The 5,773-nt window shown below is 36.1% G+C and overlaps 1 non-coding gene across 1 annotated transcript; it reads right to left on the bottom strand.

The window, feature by feature from the left end:
• Nucleotides 1-4,746: 4,746 nt before the first annotated feature.
• Nucleotides 4,747-4,851, bottom strand: LOC112486072. The gene has a single exon (XR_003048612.1). It is a non-coding gene; the product is annotated as a U6 spliceosomal RNA (small nuclear RNA).
• Nucleotides 4,852-5,773: the final 922 nt, after the last annotated feature.

The following is a 5,773-nucleotide window of genomic DNA, read 5'->3' on the forward strand; positions in this document are numbered from 1 at the left end:
AAGATTATAATAAAAATATACCAGAGAAGGAAGAAAAATAAGTAAAACAGCATATGAGAAAGAAGAGGGATTGAGATTTTAAGGGTGGTCAGAAAAATCCCCATGGATAAGGAAACATTTGAGAAAAGACTTCAAGTAAATAAGAGTATATATAGGGTGGGGAGCAATCAAGGCAAAAGGAAGAGCAGATGCAAGGTAAAGATGTCCCTAGTGGGTTTGAGAAACATCAAGGAAGTCAATGTGGCTGGAGAAGAGTGAAAGAAAGTGTAAATAATTAAGAAAAGAAGTCCAAGAAGTTATAGTATAGTATATCAAGTGCGGTCTTGTGGGCCATTTTAAAGACTGCCTTTTACTCTGAATGAGATGTAAAGTTACTGGGAGAGTTTTGAGCAGAGGAAGTACATGGTATATCTTAGGTTTAAAAAAAGATTATTTTGACTATTTTGGGGAAAAATCGATCATAGGTAAACAGGGGCAAAAATCAGTAAATCAAATATGAGATTTTTGCAATAATCCACATACGATGAGGCTTGGGGCAGGATGTTAGCATTAGGGTGGTAGTGGGGTGGAGAAAAGGAAATACTGTTGATGTAGGCAAGAGAGAGAATTCTTGGAGCATAGGGAAAAGGATTGGCTCTTAGAGTGCAAAAGAGAGGACCGAGTATGCCGATATGGATGCAGGTGGTTGGTTATTTGCTAAGAGGGAAAGAAAGGAGGTGTTAGAAGTTTGAGGGTGGAAAAGGTATAAAATAAACATTTAGGGAAAGTGTAAGGACTTTTAAAATAAAACGATTAGCAGATAGCACTAAAGGCCCACTTGAAGTTAGTGGTGATGAATTCGAAGAGTCTAGTTGACATTGGTATGGGTTTTTCTTCATCCACTTTCCCTAAGGTGGAAAGTTAGATTGTCCAGGGTAGGGGTTTTGTGAGAAAAATAACAAAGCAAGAGAAGGCAAGAGAGAAGAAGACATGTCAAGGGGATGATTATAATATTGAACCTTGGAATTTAAGTGGGTAAGAGGAAAAGTGAGGACATAAGAGTGAGGAATGGTGAAGAGATGTTGGAATCACTGGCTTGTAGGTCTCATGAGCGGTTATCAAAGAACTGTTAGAGTTGAGGTGTCGGAATGAGTGAGCTGAAAATATATGAGAGGTAGAAAGATAAGACAGATTGTTGCTAGATTCTTAATAAATGGAAACAATCTCTAAAATAATAGTAGTATTAAGGCCCAGTCCATCCTCTCAAAGTGCTCACTATGTAATGGGGAAGAAAAGGCAGAAATGAATACTAAAGATAAGTACATGCAATGTCTGAGGGAGCCAAAAGGAACTTTCAGGTAAATGTGAGGATCAGATCAAGGAAACATTCAGAGAACATAGCATTTTAGATGAACCTCAAAATGGAGCAAGTGCAGAGCTTAGTCTGATATAGCAGTTAAACCATTGCAGCGAGTGTTCAGGAAGCAGTGGTTGGAGCATGGAATGGGAGCTATGGCAGGACATGAGTGGGCTGGAGCCAGGTTAGAAGATCTTTGAAATACCAGACTAATGCCTGAGCATTAGGTAATAATGAGGTCAGGGACACCTCATTATTGAACCCACTTATTAGCATGATATGAAGTCATATTGGTTTTTATATTTTGAATAGTCTAAGGTTACTTTCTTCCCTATTATGTATTTAAGTCATATTTAGAGTTTTTGATTGTTCTTTTCTGATTTGTTCTTTTAAGATCACTTCCACTCTAGTGCACTGATATTGTTGTTGTTGTTTTGTTGTTGTTGTTGTTTCAAAAAATATACTGCCACATGCCCATTCACTTTCTTTCCAATGGCCTTCAACTCTATTCCCCAATGTTGGTAGGAAAGTCTAACATGTGACCTCTTAAGGTCCTGCCGGGAAGGAGTAGGAAATAGGTTGAATATGATCATAACCGTGCTGTCCAAAGCATTAGGACCAGTTGAAGTGGATGAGTTGAAGGTGAATAGTTAAATCCTCCCAGGGTAGAAGAAGACATGAGGAGTACAGTCTCACAATTGAAGTATCGCAATTTTTCTAAGAACTCAGTATCAATACCAATGATGGGGTCGATCTCTTTGCAAGCTATATTTATGATGTTTGAAAATATCAGAACCTCTGTCCTCACAGACTAACCAGATGAGTGTTGATACCATTACCTTCTCTACCATGTCATTGTGGCTTTGGCTAAGCTCCTTTCGTCCTCTGGACCCAAGGTCCTATCTATAAAATGAGAGTGCTGGATTCATCTTTCTCTAGTGTCCCTTCCAACTCTGGCATACTCTGCTTTTTTCTGTTATCATTTATTCTTTACTAAACTCATAACATGTGCCAGGCATTTTTCCAAGCACAAGACCCTCCAACTCACCCCTTCTCTCCTTTCTCCAAACTCCTGTTTTGAATTATGTTGGACTTTTCTTATTTAAAACATTTGAAAAAAGTGCTGTGTTAGAAGGTTTATTTCACATAATACATTCGAAAGAAAATCATGGAAAGGGCTTTGTTTTGTTCCAGCAACCGAAACAATAAAACCACCAGAATGACATGCAGCATTTTGTACTGCCCTCAAGTGGTAGCCCAAAAGTCTTTTTCCTGATTGCAGTTTAAGGAATAAAATGTCTTTTGAGAAGAGTTCACAGGTGTCTAAAGGTAGGAGAGTCTTAGAGGGCCTGAGGCTGTCATTGTTGGCATCTCCAGTGTGCAAACTTACTCTAATTTCTCCTACTTTTAAAGAGCTAGTATTTTATAACCATGACTCTCTTCAGTCCTATTTCCCTCCTCCTCTTCATAGTCAAATTTCTCCAAAGTTATTTATGTATTATTTCTACTTTCTCATCTCCAATTTATTTTTAAACCTTTTGTTTTAAAATAATTTCAAACTTTCAGAAGAGTTGCAAGAACACTACAAAGAATTCCCATATACTCTTCACCTAGATGCACCAGAAGTTAATATTTTGCCCCAATCTCTTTATTTCTGTATGTGGATGTGTATGTGTGCACATACACGATTATATATGGAAGTGTGTTTTTTTCTGAACCCTTTGAATTTAGTATTTTTCACTAATACTTTAAATACTTCATTATGTATTTTCTAAGAACAAGGACATACCTACGTACACACTCTCCGCCCAACAAATGTGATGATACAATTCAGGTAATTTAACATTGATATGATATTTACATATAGTTTATATTCAAAGTTCACTAATTGGCCTGATAATGTCCCATTTAGCAGTTTTCCCTCCAATACAGGGTCTGATTCAGCGCCTGATTCCTACTCAGACATTACATTTAACTATCATGACTTTCCTTAATCTAGAACAGTTCTCTAGACTTTCATTGTTATTTACAATACTGAGATTTTTGAAAAAGTACAGGCCAGTAGTTTATAAAATTTCTTTCTGTTTGGTTTTGTTTCATGTTTTCTTATGACCAAGCTTACTTTTCTTTTTTCTTTTTCTTTTTTTTTTTTTTTGTAGAGTACCTATGGGATATTCTGTCCTCAGTACCTCACATGAGGAGAAACGTGGTATCACTTAATCCTATCATTGATGGTGTTCACTTTGATCAGCTGGTTACAGTGGTATCTGCCTAGGTTTCTTCACTGTAAAATTAGCATTTTTTTCTATGTAAATAATGAGTAATCTGTGGAGAGGTACATTGAAACAATGTAAATATCCTGTTCCTCTTAATAATTTTTTGCCCAAAGGTTTCAATATTCATTGATAATTCTTGCTTGAATCAACTACTACGATGGTTGCAAAATGGTAATTTTGTAACCTTGTTATTCGGTCTACATTTCTTAGCTGACATTCTTCCGTAGGCAAGATCTTTCTCTTCTCTCTTATTTATTTGTATATTTACTTCTCATCATCAGTATAGACTCATGGATTCTTATTTTACCTAATAACTTATAATCATTATCATTTATGTCATTATTCATTTTAATGTTCAACTTGTTTCAGATTTGGCTAGTGAGAGCCCTATCAAGCTAACTCTGGTGTTCTTTTGAACATGCCTATTATTTTTATTTATTTTTTAGCACTTTCTCGCTTTTTGGTAAAATACGATGTTCCAAGTTCATCTTGTACTGTCTCTGCTTACCCTTGGAAATCATCTATTTCTCCAAAGAGCTCGCCATTTAGTGGAGAATAGGATTTAGGAACTGAGATCTGGGCTCCAGATTTCTTATTGCCACTGAAGTATAATTGCTTCCGGGCTCTTTGAGTAAACAGAGCCAAGCGGGGAAAATAGCAACTTTATCTAGTTCAACTATTTTTAATCATGAATTCCCTACTGGTCCCTCTAATTCCAATTCAACACCACAGGGTTCTTTCTCTCGTTCCTTATTTGCATGTCCCTTTTCCCACAGTGAGAACTCTGGCTCTCAACAACATCAGTGTCTTTTTTCATTTGCTCGATGTTATAATACATACAAAATAATTTCAGAATTGCTACATTTATTTCACTACTGAGTACAATCTACTAGAGTTCAAGATTTGTTTCCAGTTTTGTTCTGTTTTTAGTCTAAGAGTATATATTTAAAATACTGTGTTTAAAAATTTTTTAGATTTTTTAAAAATCTTCAGAGTGGTTATACTATTTATTTAAATTTAGTTAGGTTTGTTTCTGTTTATATTCAGTTTTATGATCCCTTTCATTCTTCTTGATTCAATTTTCTTTTTGAATATGTAAAAGCTAGCATTGTCTAAAAGTCAAATCCATACACAAAACATATGGAATGCTTTATAAATTCATGTGTCATCTATATGTCTAGGAGTCGTGCCAATTTTCTCTGTATTGTTCTAGTTTTAGTACATGTGCTTTCAAAGCAAGATCACCTCCAATTCATTCTTCAACCTACTTGATATTTTCTTAGTCTCCCTAGTTCACTCAGACTGCTCTTGTCAAGGTCATCAATTAGCAATATTTTTCTGTCCTTATCTTATTTGACCTTTCTACACGCTGCTGACCTCTCCAATTTTCTTGAAACACTCTCCTTTCTTGGTTTTTGATTCCGTACTCTTCTGGTTTTACTCTCTCTTCATAGGCCTATCCTCATCCTCCTTGTCTCTTCAACCATCCTAAAATTTGTTGCCCCTCAGGACTCTTCTTGTTTCCCTTCACTTCTCTCTGTATAATCCCTTCTTAGATGATCTCAACTATTTCTATATCTTCAAATGCCGATTATGCTAGTTACTTCTAAATTCATATTTTCATCTTAGATCTCTCATCTGGTCTCCAAACTTTTAACCAGCTGCCTAACTAACATCTACCTGGATATCTCACTGACATCTTAAGTTTAACATGTCTAAAATAGATCTAATTTTCCTGTCAAGCCTGCTTTTCCCAGGCTCCTCCGTCTCAGGAAATGTTACCTCCTTCCACACGGTTGCTGCAGCCAGAAACTTAAGAGTCATTCTTGATTCCTCTGTTTTTCTCAACCATAACGCCCAATGCATCTGCGAAATACGAAAACTTTACCTCTGAGACTGTCAAATTCATCCATTTCTCTCTGTCTCCACTACCACTACTTCACTCGTTGTCTCTCATCCAGATCACTCATCAGCTTCATAATTGGCCTCCCTTGTATCCCCCACACATTCATTTTCTATACAGTAGCTATAATGACTTTTTAAAAAAACAATTAATAATACAAACTTATATTGATTGGGTGTTTATTATGTGTCAGGAACTGCGATAAACATCATATATATATATGGTGTGTGTGTGTGTGTGTGTATATATATATATGGT

This window comes from Pteropus alecto, unplaced genomic scaffold (assembly GCF_000325575.1).
Source record: "Pteropus alecto unplaced genomic scaffold, ASM32557v1 scaffold25, whole genome shotgun sequence".
Taxonomy (NCBI): domain Eukaryota; kingdom Metazoa; phylum Chordata; class Mammalia; order Chiroptera; family Pteropodidae; genus Pteropus; species Pteropus alecto.